The sequence below is a fragment of the Mytilus edulis genome, chromosome 4 (genome assembly GCF_963676685.1).
Source record: "Mytilus edulis chromosome 4, xbMytEdul2.2, whole genome shotgun sequence".
In the NCBI taxonomy this organism is placed as follows: Eukaryota; Metazoa; Mollusca; class Bivalvia; order Mytilida; family Mytilidae; genus Mytilus; species Mytilus edulis.
In genome coordinates, this window is record NC_092347.1 from 42,706,214 (window position 1) to 42,718,892 (window position 12,679).

The 12,679-nt window shown below is 32.7% G+C and overlaps 1 long non-coding RNA gene across 3 annotated transcripts; it reads right to left on the bottom strand.

The window, feature by feature from the left end:
* Positions 1-37: 37 nt before the first annotated feature.
* Positions 38-10,055, bottom strand: LOC139519707 (uncharacterized). 3 transcript variants are annotated; one of them, XR_011663653.1, is made up of 3 exons: positions 9,928-10,055; positions 4,900-5,024; positions 38-584 (listed from the first exon to the last, which is right to left on the bottom strand). It is a non-coding gene; the product is annotated as an uncharacterized lncRNA (long non-coding RNA). The 3 variants fall into 3 exon arrangements; XR_011663652.1 differs by having other exon boundaries at positions 9,924-10,036; XR_011663651.1 differs by lacking the exon at positions 9,928-10,055 and adding an exon at positions 5,421-5,605.
* Between the last annotated feature and the right edge of the window lie 2,624 nt (positions 10,056-12,679).

Genomic DNA, 12,679 nt, shown 5'->3' on the forward strand with positions numbered 1-12,679 from the left:
AAAGACGGCCAGAAACAACAACTTTTTCATGGGTCTTAATTTGGGAATCAGATATTTTATTTAGTTATTTCAAGACGAAATTAGCCAAATAAAATCTTCATGATCTTACAATAAATACAGTATGTTTAAGTGTTTTTTAACTCGAAGTCTCTGACAATTTTCAATAAAAAATTTCTAAATGGACAGTTAAGTCGTCCTATCAGTTCAATAATATTAAAAAAAAAGCATCTTCTGGCAACAAATTACTCCAACTGTTTAGTGGTTCTGCAAATTACTCCAAATGTTTTAATAGTATTTACGTTTATCCTTTGACTATCGAAATGTTCACACATTTATTGGACGACATGTTCTGTCTTTAGTTGCACAACCTTGTGTGATGTCGCAATCTCTGCCAGGTGTTACGGTGATGCATTTTAACCATAAACTATTCTGTTCTGCTATAGAGGTAGATATTCTTTTTAAAAGTTCTGCGTCGGATGTCGCTGTGACATTTTTCTGTCTGTCTAATTCTGTTTTAACTCGCTGTAGGTTTGATGTAAGTTCTCTTATTTTATTTTCATTTTCGTTTATACAGCAATCATATCCTAAAAAAGAAAATAAGGTTTAAAATATTTTTTCTTCTTCGACTAAGTACACAATGATGTTATATTGACTTAAGAGAGGGACGAAAGATACCAAAGGTACAGTCAAACTCATAAATCGAAAATAAACTGACAACGCCATGGCTAAAAATTAAAAAGACAAACAGACAAACAATAGTACACATGACACAACATAGAAAACTAAACAACACGAACCCCACCAAAAACTAGGGGTGATCTCAGGTGCTCCGGAAGGGTAAGCAGATCCTGCTCCACATGTGGCACCCATCGTGTTGCTTATGTGATAACAAATCCGGTAAATAGTCTAATTCGGTAGGTCACATTCATGATGGAAGGGGATTGTAGTTACGATGTAAGGAACATATCCGATATCATTTGTGGAACGGTTATTCCATAACGGTCAACCAACTCGTGATGGCGTCCGTAAAATTTACGAAGGGATGGTTTCAACTTCACCATTTGGAACTCTTGAGTTTTATAGCTTCCTTGTCAGCAGCAACCCTCTATCAAGAAAATCATGATAGGAAATACAAGCACGGGAATATCGTATCAATTGGGAGATATATAATACCCCGTATGCGGGTGCTGCTGGAATGTTTAAGAAATAATTCTATCCTGCCATGCTCTATGCTCATTTTAACATGGGTAGGCATTATATTTGTTAATATCTTAATACCGAGCGTTAGCGAGGTATTAAATGTTTACAAATATAATGCCTACCCATGTTAAAATTAGCATAGAGCATGGCAGGATAGAATTATTTCGATTCTAATAGGAATATTTGAACTTTTTCACTTCGAAGCGGACTATAGTAGACGCTCGGAATGTCGCAATTGTGATTTTATGAACCAAAAACGTTATAGAAAATCAGCAGTTTACCAATAAAAAAAGATCAGAAACATTTAAACTTACTTTTAGAATGTTTTTATTTAAATTCCTAGCGAGCAACACCAACAAAAATGTCCATTTGTACCCAAAGCTTAAGAAGAACGTCATATTAGAATGCTACTTAGAAATGGAAAGTTCACAATTGAAAAGCTGAAATCATCTTTTTTGTCGTAAAGTTTTGAACATATATCAATATATACTACGTTTTTGGCGGGTGTTGCTAAACGGCGGAAACGGAAAACGGAACGGAAACGGAAACGGAAAGAAACTTTTATATAGACGGAGTTTAAGGGAGGGGGGATAAATAACTATGAAAATCAATAGATCTTGTCTTGCTGGTAAATTTTGCTATTAAAAGTTTAATCTATTAACCAACCATATATTTCAATAATTATAACAGGCGAACATGCAAGTGAGAACATTCGTCACATAAGGTCGATAACTCCTGTAGGAAGTCATTTGACTGTTTTTACGTGAATGAACATTAGGTAGAGCTCAACATTCTAAAAAAAATTAGAATGAAAACGGGGAGTATGTCAAAGAGGCAACAACCCGACCAAAGAGCAGACAACATCCGAAGGAAACCAATGGGTCTTCAATGCAGCGAGGAAATCCCGCACCCGGAGGTGGTACCAGCTGACCCTTAAATAAAATTGTGTACAAGTTCAGTGAAAATGGGCGTCACACTAAACTCCAAAACATATAAATGAGATTAAATTTTAAAAATATACAAGACTACCAAAGGCCAGAGTTTCCTGGCTTGGTACAGGCGCAAAAATGCGGCGGAGTTAAACATGTTTTTGTGAGATCCCAACTCTCCCCTATACCTCTATCCAATGTAGAATAAAGAAACACATATGAAGCATACACACAGTAAAACTTATGTTAAAAGAAGTCCGAGTCCGATGACAGATCAGACATGTTTTTCACATCAGGTTTTCGTTATTCCGATAGCGTTTCTTTATAGACAGCACTTGCATTTTATCCCTATGCCCACGGTATGTCGGCTAACTTGGCTGACTGACAGGGTTATCCAACAACAATAAGATACACCAATGGTAATTGTTGCAAAGTTTAACCAAAACTATCAGGCGACTCCCTAAAAGACACATGTTCAAAAACATTTGGCTCAGTAGTTTCAGAGACTGAGACATTGTGTAAAAGTTAACAAGACGGAATCGGATGACGAACGTCAAGTGACGAGAAAAGCTCACTTAGCAGGGCCAGGTCAGATAAAAACAAGAACTATCGCAAAGTATACCACTAAAGACTAAAGCAGGTCTAAGTACCAGCAGAAAACTACCATGACAGAGCAAAAACATTGAATGAACATTTCACTATAATTGTATCAACTAAATATGTGCCACTAAATAAACCGTTAAATCCAAAATGGAAAGACATAATAACTTTATTATGTGCGAGAACAAAATTAGAACATGAATTCACTACATTAAAAGTATGAGGGCCAGAAGAAATAGGCCATAGAATGTAAAATAAAATAGACCTTAAAACATTTAGAATTAGCAGCTATCCTATTATAATTCGCCAATTTTTCAACAATAATCAATACCAGCTTGATACCTGATGAATGGACAACAGGAGACATTTGTGCATTTCCGCAAATTAAGTATCTCAAACATGCATTCTCTACAAGATGCTGCAGCATATGGTATAGTCCAAGATAATGTGTTACCGTTTAGATTATTATAATAACAGCAATGCTGTACGTCTTAGATGCATGATTCTTTTATTAGTTGTTTGTGGCTTTGAAATAGCTGTCAGTTAACTGAGAGTACTCTCAGATCTGTACCTAATGTCTTTTTGTTATTGGGATGTTTAAGTACCCGGCCACGTCCACTTGTATTTTTTGTCCATCCGATGAGTTACGCCTTTTCAACGCCTTTTCAACGGATTTTTATAGTAAGTTCGTTCTTATGTTGTAATGTTATACCACTGTCCCAGGTTAGGAGAGGGTTGGGATCCTGCTAACATGTTTAACCCGCCATATTCTGTATGTATGTGCCTGTCTCAAGTCAGGAGCCTGTAAGTCAGTGGTTGTCGTTTGTTTATGTGTTACATTTTTGTTTTTCGTTCATTTTTTTGTACAGAGAAGAATTAAGCGGCATGATATTTGAAGCAGCGTAGACGTATTGGTTTTGTAAACCTTAGGACATGACTACGACTAACTTGGTGAGGGCACTGTGTAAATCGTCAGGCTACTAATTGTTCGCCACCTTTGCACATCAATTCATATTTATTGATTTAAATTTTAGGAGATATAATGCTTTTCCTATGTAAATACAAAACAGCATACTTCAGTATTGCAAGGATTTACTATAAAAAATCCTTGAGTGTTGTAAAAGGGTGAGAAAGGCTTTATAGTGAGAGATTTTGTCATTTTTTTCTCATTAAAATAAAGCATATACAAGTTTTTATTCAATTTCCCTGGTTTCCATATCGGATTTTTTCCATACACCATTGTCCTGTTTGGTTTCTTTTACGTTTTCTTTCCATTATACAAGAAAAGATACACGAAAATCAGCAATGCAGAACAACGCAACAAGATACACCACAACACTAATCTTGATTCAAGGCAATTAAAAAAGAAAAAAGAAAAAAAAAGATGCATATGATTTCCCAAAATTTTATTACTTGAGGGGACCTTTTTCGGGACGTCGGGATCGGCTGTTTTTAAGGTCGGGATTTCGGGATTGAGCCTTTCGGGGTCCAGGAATTATTTTTACGAATTTCGGGAATTTTTTTTGTGTTGTTGGGTTGCTGTCTTATTGACATTGATCAAACTTTGAAGGAAAAAAAGTCGAACAGACTATCCTGAATCGAACGAACGTCGTACACATGACTATCAAATATTTCAAAAACATAGTCTCATCATCCCCTGGTAATTACTTCAATACTTTATGCTTTAAAATCTTTTATTTTAAATTCATTCCTCTGTGTTTTTTCTTGAACACATGTGTAATACTATATAAAACATGCCTATGCAGATAAAATAACCAAAAAGAAAAGATGTTAACTCTTTCTGTTTCCGTTTTCCGTTTCCGTTCCGTATTCCGTTTCCGCCGTTTAGCAACACCCATTTTTGGCAAAGTATGAACAAATTCGATCATTTTTAATTTAGACTCCTATACCACCTTAAAAAGATAAAAAAAAAAGTTGCTTAAATTTTATGTCATTAGTCCTTTGACAGGCGAGTACCTTTGCTTAGTCATTGTTAACCGGTACAAAAAATGTGTTGGAAGAAAAGTGTGTGTTGTCTTTCGGATACTAACTAATTTATTTTGTTTGCTATGTATGCCCTTCTATGCATAATTTGACAAATACAAGTAAAAATTGTTCGATTGTATGATTTAATATCATTGTAAAAAATATATGAATAACTATAAATTACCTCTCTTCCAAGCCCAAGGGTCCCAGCACAAGTTAAAGTATCGGAAACTGTTCGTCGCAATCCCTGGAACAAGTACATAAAGTACGATAAGTATAACGAACAAAGGTCCCCGAAGACTTGGCATTCTGCAAAAAAAATTCACACTGTTACAATTTGTTTGAAAAAATTTGCCCTCGAAGTAAATGTGCAGCATAAGTTCTTGCTTGTGTTTGTAAAACTTTTTAGTTGCATGTGTATATTTAGATTTTTCTTTTGGAAGTACTTTCTCTTTCGTCATGGAATATGGGAATAGCAATTCTCTATGACATGCGGGTAAAAAAAACTACAAGGCATTTTAAACATTTCAACATTTATCAGTAACAGTAAATTTACAGAAAATGAAAATACCAATGATATTTCAAGTCAGCGCAAAATTGACCAATTTTTGAATCAGTTGATGTTTCCTTCATAAATCAGATCAAAAGAAAAAAATATCATGTATGACACCCAGGTTTATATATGTAAAGAAATTTACGAATTACCTTGGTTTGCGATCTGTTCAAAGTCAAATTATATAATAATGTGTGGAATTTATAAAATCCAAATGCTATATATCCATATAAATTGCACAATTACTTCCAAAACTTACATCATCATGATCATATGAAGGAAAAAACCAATGAAACATAAGAATTTGTGGAAAATCCAAACTTCTCAAAATCACGAGTAAGATGAAACACTGAGAAATAGATAAATAAAACAATACTGTGCGGGTCTGGAGAGGGTTTACAGAGAAGAGAATGATTGACAAAAGGTGCAAGATAAAGGGTCAAACAATAAATAATAGAGAAAAATTAACCAAAATTTAAGAAAATAGAATTATGGGGTGCAAAAATATACAGAATAGAGAATAATGGGCAAAATAAATAAAGAATAGAAAAAAACATGGTAAACAAAGAATACAGAAATAAGAACCGCCATGTAGACCATCTACAATCATCAGAGGCTAAATTCTGACTAATTTACTCTTTGTTCTGTAATTGCTTATCAAGTTTATTTCTCAAGACTAGGAATAGTTTATATCTTTGTAGATGCTTTATATCAGCAGACAATGTACAAAGAGGTGGTTTTTAAGATTTTTAATTAAAATATCTGACCTGGTTTTATACACTGCTTAGCTTTTGAATGAAAGGGGCGTATTTAATGGGTCAATATGCTACATGTTTTATAGTTTTGAAACATGATTCAACAATAAAACACCTCTCAATGACTTATGTTTTAGCGATACTACCATTAAAAGTACTTCAAATTTTATATCCGAAGTTAAAGTTTAATCTGTTTAGCAGATTATAGTAGTAAGGGCCTGTTGGAATATAACATAATTCATACAGTTATTCGGCTGTTTCGGTTCTAATACATCCTTGACTTTCAAATATTCGGCTTTGAGTGGTATTCATGAAAGAAAATCACGAGAAACACTTCTGACACATTTTATATATCTTTATATAGAGTTGTTTTGAAATTAAAAAAAAACTCTTGTTAAAGTCAGAATTGGTCATGGTTTAAATAGGTTGGTGCTGAGAACGCATCAAAAAAAGTTGTTCACACTAAATATTATCTGTCTCAAGATCTTTCAATTTTAAAGTGAAACTTTGGTAACATATTCCAATATCGATTAATAAAAGGAAGATGTTCTATAACAAGTGGGACGTAATACTATGGTGAAATCAGGTATTACAAAATAATGCATGAAATATGGCATGGTATTGGTTGCAAAATTTTGATATTTTTCATCAGTCAAATGCAATATTCTAAATTTAATTGGTATATTTCTTCATTTAAATGCAAAATTGTTTTATTCAAATGGAATATTTTGTCTCGTAGGTAGTCATATCACAGCATTTTTTTATTTTTTTTATAGTGGTAGCACCCTAGTTCGAGGCAAACAGATTTGAGAAAATAACATAAACAATAAACTCATCATAGATACCAGGATTTAAATTTTGTGCCAGACGCGCGTTTCGTCTACAAAAGATTCATCAGTGACGCTCAAATCCAAAAAAAAAGAAGATTAAAAGGCCAAATGAAGTACAAAGTTGAAGAGCAGAGGACCAAGTCTAAAAGTTTAGCAAAATACAGATTAAGAAATCTATTCCTGCGGTAGAAAAACCTTAGTATTTAAAAAAGTGTTGGAAACCGTTAATATTATAATTAGGACCATATCAATGATATGCTTGGATGAGTATGCACCTATGAATCTTCAGTTGATGAGGGATATCTTATACATGTAGCCTCTTCATTCTCACTTTTTTTTTTTTTTTTTTTTTTACAGCGGATGACCCTACGGGCATTCCGATGTATTGTTGCCACAAACATTTTTACTCAAGTGACTTGTGTTTTTGACTGATAACCGAACGTATTTCGTAAAATTACGCGGATATTATCGAGTGTAAAATAACATTCCTTATCGCTTGTTATATATTAATTTCATCAATAAAGATTCAAGAAAATATTTTTTAAGAACACATAAAATAATATGAAACTGTTTTGTCGTGAGAAATGTATATATCAATTCCGAAAGTTTGTGTTAACGCTTGTGAAAATATATCAAAAGAATGATTTGCAATAAACGCGTGAAAATATGAATGACTACTCAAATCCAAATTATTAGAAAAATGAAGTATTACAGAAGAGTGTCCATATAGTCACAGGAACTTAGGAACTTACAAGATATTAATTATATTGTATTCATGTTCTTCATATACAGAAAAATGTGAAAATAATTAATAGAAAACGAAACAATAGCGGATTTGGGAAAAATGGGGGAGGGCAAAAAAATATTGTCCTGTCCCCAAGTACCTAATGTATATATGACTGTACTGTACTATTATTAAAATTCTGAATAGTAGAATAGAATGATATAGAAATGAATGAAAATTATATGTTATAGTTATTGACCAAGCAAGTCGGTATATAGAATTTAATCTGCACAGCTCCGGTGACCCTTATTAACCCGAACGACGTAGGAGTTCGGGTTAAAGGGTCATCCTGAGCGCGTGCAGATTAAATTCTATATACCGATTTGATTGGCCAATAACTGTTTTAACACATGACGTCATTAATTTACGTGAACGTTTTAGATGTGGACGATATTCCGCAATCCACGGATCCTAGGAAAGTTTATTGTAGGGTAAAGAAAGGGGGAAATACGGCTTTCATTGGTAAGTTTCAAATTGATAACTTTTTTGGGGGTTTAGACTTATTGTAAAATTGCGATTTAATGGTAGATTTTTTTTTAATGTTTCTGTTAAATCTTTTCCCATTTTTATTTAATAAGTGACGTTTAAGACTTTGACAAATTGAGTACTTTCAAATCGTTGTATGAAAAAAAATCATAACCGAAAGGGTTATTGAGTTTAGATTAATTGCTTTTGAATTTCTTTCCATCAATGATATGCTTTAATAGAGCAAGATAAACCGAGGAAGATGTTAGTTATATTACCTAAATTTTAAATGTTGAATAAACGGAAAATACGTTTCTCTTTCCAATGTTTTACCCCCCTTCCCCAAATTTCTTTGTATCTACCGTATTAATTTTTAAGACACGTCCATCTAAATGAAGTCTGATTGATCTCCAGCTAATCTCCCTGTTTTCAAACAAACTAAAATATGATCCCCTTTAAATTCGATCCAAAAATATGGGGAATAGATATTCAAAAAGTCGTTATAAATTCCATTGAGTCTAAAACTAATCCAAATCAGATTTCTTTTATTCGGATATTCTTAGATACATTTCTTTTTTGGCGGAAATGACCAAACATTGTTTTAACTCTCTTTCTGACTTTAAAACACTGATTTAAGATTTATGTTGTACGCAAAATATAATAAATTTTTTATGTTCAAGCTAAGATGAAAAAAAAGGAATGAGAAACCTTTCTTTCTTCCTATTTTGAAACTACGATGTTTGTACAAAGTTAAATTTTGTCGCAATTTCAAGGCAGAAGTCGGATTCGGGGGTGGGGACGAACATGTCGTTCACCCTAGGATTGGACAAAGTATCGTGTTTTGCCTTAAAATCGTCAATATTGTTTTAGTCTCGCTACACTCGGTGATAATTTTTTTTAATTTGATAGAATAACGCCCCTGTCAACATCTAGGAACCGCCCCTAAAGGTAAAAATAGATTTGAACTGTGCAGTATATCTGAGGTAGTTAATGCACACCTTTGCTGTGCATTATCCAGATTATAGTACAGTAAGAACAAAGAGATTTTGCCCATGTCATGTGTTAAATAACTGTTATACAAATATTAATATAATTTATAATAACTAGCCAGAGTTAATTATAAATAGTTAAGTTACAGTGAGGTTGAATTCTCTGTCATTTGTTCATCATCCGCACACCAACTTGTCTCACGAAAAAAAAAATCTATGTACCTTAACTTTATCTTCAGTTATAGAAATGTTCTTTGATTGAAGTCAATACGCTATTGTTTCAATTTGTTATGTATTATAAAAAAACATAAACATGTATGATTTATGATAATGTACTTTCCCCTGTGTCTCATACAGGTTAATTATATCCTGTTATTTTACAGAACATCTGTTTATTAACTACTAAAAACCGCAATAGAGTTTTTTTGACGATTAAACTAACAATACTAAACTTACAATGCCACAAACAATAGTTATATATCCCATTTTCGAGACCAATATTGAAAGTTCAAACAATAACACTTCTACACTGTACAACTTCATGAAAAAAAAAATCCGTCATCTGGGATACGACGGTACATGATCTTTCCTATATCTCCTTTAGCATTTTACCTTCAAAGGCTGCAGACATGAAACTAAACTAGTTTTGGTTATTCAAAAAATGTCACTAATCGAATACTGTAAGCTTACATATGTAACATTAAAAAAATATACGCTATTTCATCATCACGGGTGGATGATACAGAACAACTGTTTTTCATTGATTTTTCTTCACATAAAATTAATTCATATTTAAATCAATTCTAAATATAAAATAAAACGAAATACTCACTAACTCGAATAATTCAACGCCCTCTTACGGTCAGTTTCCTCAAGAATTGAGTGATTGTAGGGATCAGAATATAACGACTGGATTATTCAGGTTTAATTCTAACTGACTTCTTGACACGTACTTCAAGAAAACAGGATATTCTCAAACGTTACAGACCAGTTGTATGGTATACTGATAAACATTGTATGGTGGAGTGGAACGGAATGATTCAAGGTTAGCACCTTTGTGCGGTACATATCTTGATTTCTGTACATTTTGCAGACGTTGAATTAGTCTTCTTTTTGTACAGATTTTAACGATGATGAAACTAAGTAAAAATTTTCAGTTATATTCAAGAAAGAGTGTGTCTGTTTTGTTATATATTCATCTACTCCTTCAATTTTCAATATAAATGCCTTCAAAACTTTTCAGAATATTTGTTATTAAACACTGAAGATGAACCTTTTTATGAAAAAGATTACTTGTATTATGTAATTATGAATAAAATTTCAAAAACTGATACTAGTAATCTTTTTTGATTTGAAAGAAAAAAATCTTCTCGTTTATAAACACACAGAAGAAAGAACAAAACTAACCGAAGGAGAACCAATTTTTATCGCCAAAAACTAAACAAACACAACTCTTAGTAAAAACATACTATAACCTTTAGCTGAATTACTTTCAGACATCCGATTGACTTGATTGTATAATTGTTTACAACTATAGTCATAACGTATATTTCTGGTGAACTATTACATACTACGTCAATTTGTCAATTTGCCTGTTATCAGTGTCATAAATGTGGATATTATTCTACATGTAATGAGCAATAGTACAATTGGGCATACTGTTAAACACTGTACAGTTTTATACTATAGTACGGTTTTACAGTCCAAATACAACGGTACAATAGTAGAAGTACACAAATGATTTGATGGTACGACATGCCCGGTGACATGGTAATTATTACTATACTATTGTATAATTTGATAGTATCAAGCATAGCATGGCTTTGAAAACATGAACTTTGTTCCAATTCAATTTAGATAATCTGAAACATTCTTTAAGATTACTTTTCTAAAATTTATTAAGAAATGAAAATATACTTGGTTAAATATGAATTAATGGCACAGAGAGTCTAACACTTCTCTTCACATCTTTATCCTTTCCGCGATATTGACATAAATCGACAATTTCTAGCTAGAATTTATGAGAAAATTGAATATTTCGATTTTCAAATTGTAAACTTTCCTTTTCTCACCCATAACATACCCTATCCTATGCTCCATTGTGAAGCGTTTACATACATTCACCTATGCGTAACGCTCGTGCATGTTCATACTATACGAAAATCACTAAAAAGTAAAATCACGAAAATACTGAACTCCGAGGAAAATTCAAAACGGAAAGTTCCTAATCAAATGGCAAAATCAAATGGCAAAATCAAATGATAAAACACATCAAACGAATGGACAACAACTGTCATATTCCTGACTTGGTACAGGCATTTTCAAAGGTTGATAGAACCTGTTTTTGTAGTGCTAAACCTCTCACTTGTACGACAGTCGCATCAAAAAAGGCAAGCTTCCCTATTTATAAATTTTGAGTGTGGTGTCGCATGGCGGATGATTTGTGAATATAAGGACACGATTAACCTGTCGATGTACCCAGTTCCGCTCCTTCTGCAATTCCAGATATGACATTCATTTTTGTTTGCTCCCTTGATTTGTCTGTTTGGTCGATTTATTACTTTTAATTGTGGGTATTAACATTATTGTTTCCTGTTTGTCATAATCGAGTACTTCTTGCTTAATTTATTGTAAAGCGTCCAGTTGATAAAACTAAAGCCATTGAGCGCTTTTCCCTTTTCTTAGTACAAGATACTTTCGCAAGAAATACCACAATTAAGAAGAAGACTTACAAAGTGTCGTCATATCGGAACTGCTTGACCGTTAAACATTACATTAACATATACGATCACGTTCTCCTAATTAACTTAGCACATTTAAGGAAGAAGATGTCAAAATAATGTTGATGAAATGAAAAGATATCATACAATTGATGCTTTGCCTTTACTTTGAATAAATGTGGATGGTAATATTCGTTACCGCAATACTAATTATCGAAGGATACACAACAACGACATCTAAAACAAAAACTGGCTACCCTCTATTCTCATCATTCTCTGCATAGATTTGAACATTAGAATTGCAAAACGTGCTATCCTATTTCATGCATATGTTCCAGTCCATATTATGAGTATTCAAACAAACGTTTATAACAATCTTTGTTTTTAGTTTTACAAATTGTTATTATTACAATTAGATGGATAAAATGAACAAACGAACAACTGAAATTAAATATTTGTTTTATTGTATATCTGAATCCTATTTTGGTACTCTCGCCCAAGGTGACTTGCTACCACAAGTAACTTTTTTATTTTTTTACATTTACATGTTCATGCATGTTCCTTTGCATTTGCATTTAAAAAAAAATTCTAAAACAATTGTCCTCCCACATTATGTTAACTTCCGATATCTTCAATTTCAGTGATCATAATTCAATTAATGTATTACTGATCGACATGCTAAATACAAGAGATAAACAGATTTAGTTAGCCTGAATTTATCAAATAGTTAAAATATAAAGTTTTTATTTCAATTACAATTGAACTTTTTTTATATTAATTTGATAGTGAAGTTATGTTGATCTGTTATACGCATTTGTATCTAATAAACTTGACCAACTTCTTAATATTAGTCAGACCGTACGCGCAC